We start from the raw sequence: 2,351 nt of genomic DNA on the forward strand, positions 1-2,351 counted from the left end.
TATACTAGCCTCTGTATATGCACATATTTATAAATATTTTTATGTATTACTGTCAGTATCTATATTAACCTAAAGATAAATTCATACTGATGTTTCCAATTCTAATCCATTAAACAATGGGTCCTTCTAGCCTCCACCTGTTGCTTATCTGTAGTGGTTGCAGAATTGGTAGCCCATACCCCCATGGGAAGCAATTTAATCAACTAGAGTACAATGCTTAGATACAGTTGCTGTTACCTTTAGTCATGCAGACTCTACTTATTTCTATAGTTATAGAGGTAGGCATCTTTTCCCCCCTATTTTCTTCAGTGAGGTCATTTCATATATTTGTAACACAGTTAAATTGTTATGTTGCGTTGTACATTCCATCCTGGAACCTCCAACCTTCTAAATGATTTTTTTGGTTAATTTTTATATCTTAAGGTTCATTTCTGTGCTATGAAATTCTATGGGTTTTGACAAGTATGTCATGTCATGTGTCCACCATCACAATATCATTCAGATCAGTTTGACTGCCTCCCCCAAAACAACAACAACAACAACAAAATAACAACAACAACAACAACATCAACAACAACAACAAAAACCCTGTTTCACCTACTAACTAACACAGCTCTCCTGAAACCTTGGTGAACACTGATTTGTTTATTATCTCTATAGTTTTGCATTTTATAGAAGATCATAAAGTATTTAGAGTCTTTAGACTGGCTTCTTTCAGTTACAATATGCTTTTAAATATCCCATGTCTGTTTCTGGTTTGATAGCTAATTATTTTTGTGTGTGTGGAGTAGTATTGTATTGTATGCATAAACCACAGTTTATCTCTTTACTTCTGGAAGACATTTTGGTTGCTTCCAGTTTAGGGTGATTATGAATAAAGCTTCTATAAGCATTTATATGCAAGTTTATGTGTGGACAGAGTTTTCAGATCAGTTGGGTAAATACACAGGAGTGTGATTGCTGATTATATGGTAAACCTATGTTTAGCCTTTTAGGAACTTGCCAAGTTGTCTTCCAATGTGGTTGTCGATTTTGCATTCCCACTAGCCTGGTAATTTTTTGTTGAAAGCTAGACATGCTGTACTGAGTAATAGGAACTGAGGGAAATAGGAATTTAGCTTGAAGATTTATGCTAATCTGCCTAGTAGGTGCTGTAGTAGCTGTGATTCATGTTTGCTGTAGTTACAGGAGCCAGAGGCTTCAATTTCTCCAGGGTCCTAGTTTTTGTCACTCTTCTTGAGTTTAGGCTTCCCTAAATAATCCTCCTTAGAGTTCACATTTTGCAGTTCTTTAGTTATAATCTACTACTATTATATACCAACAGGAGCCCTATGGGTGGGGTGAGGAGATATGGGGAAAGGGAAGTAGTCTATATTGTATGATTAAATTTGAGTCTTTTAGTGGGCCTGTGTCCCTAGGCTGTGACCTTCACAAATATTTCTCCCCATCCCCATTTTATTCCCTGGCTATAGCATTCCTAACCTATTTCCCTAGCCTTGACCCTATGGATTTTTTTTTTTTTTACTTAAGTGAGACAGGAAGCCTATTGGGGGGCTAGTGTTGGAGAAATGTCCTGGCAGTCTTCTCTCCTGGAGAGTAGGCCTTTGTTACCGAGAAGGCTCTGGGATTATTACACTAAAATTACTCTTCCCCGATCTCTGCTAGAGGCAGAGCGATGAACTAGGGGGAACTTCTTTGATCTTCACCATGAGAACCTAGTGAAATTGATGGGGGTAAAAATCATGAGAGTGTGGGGCCCATCCTAAGACTGAAGTCCCAAAAGTTTCTCACTGTTACATTAATCCAAATTCATCCTCCACAATTCATCAAAATAATCATTTAAGTACTCTTCCCAGTGTATGGCTCCAGCTGCTTCTGTTTTAGACAAGCAGATCTTGGCTGTATCTCCCTAGACGTGCCTATCTTTCCAGACTGTGGATATTGGTTTGCCTTGTGGCCTAAGTTATCTAACGGGCCCCCCAAAGTTGTTGATATTTAGTTTGTTCAGCTTTTTCTTGTTATAAGGACAGGAGTGACAAGTTCTGGGCTGTTTCCAGGTTGGAGCAGAACCTGGAAATCTTCCATGCCAGGATATTAACATGCATTATGGCAATAGTAGTTACTATTATTGCCCCCATTTTAAGTATGCGAGAAGTAGATTAAACTATGGACTCTTAAATTTTGTAAATGAAATAAAAACTAAGATCAAAATGCTTTGAAAATTTAGATGAAAAGAAAAACGATTGTTTCTTGAAGAATTTAGCTTCTCTTACTGTATCTAGTTTTGCCAAAACATATTTGATCACCACTTTATAGCTATTGGCTTCTTTTAAGAATCAGTATCGAATGAT

The sequence above is a fragment of the Herpailurus yagouaroundi genome, unplaced genomic scaffold (assembly GCF_014898765.1).
Source record: "Herpailurus yagouaroundi ecotype Mexico unplaced genomic scaffold, PumYag 184, whole genome shotgun sequence".
NCBI classification, from domain to species: domain Eukaryota; kingdom Metazoa; phylum Chordata; class Mammalia; order Carnivora; family Felidae; genus Herpailurus; species Herpailurus yagouaroundi.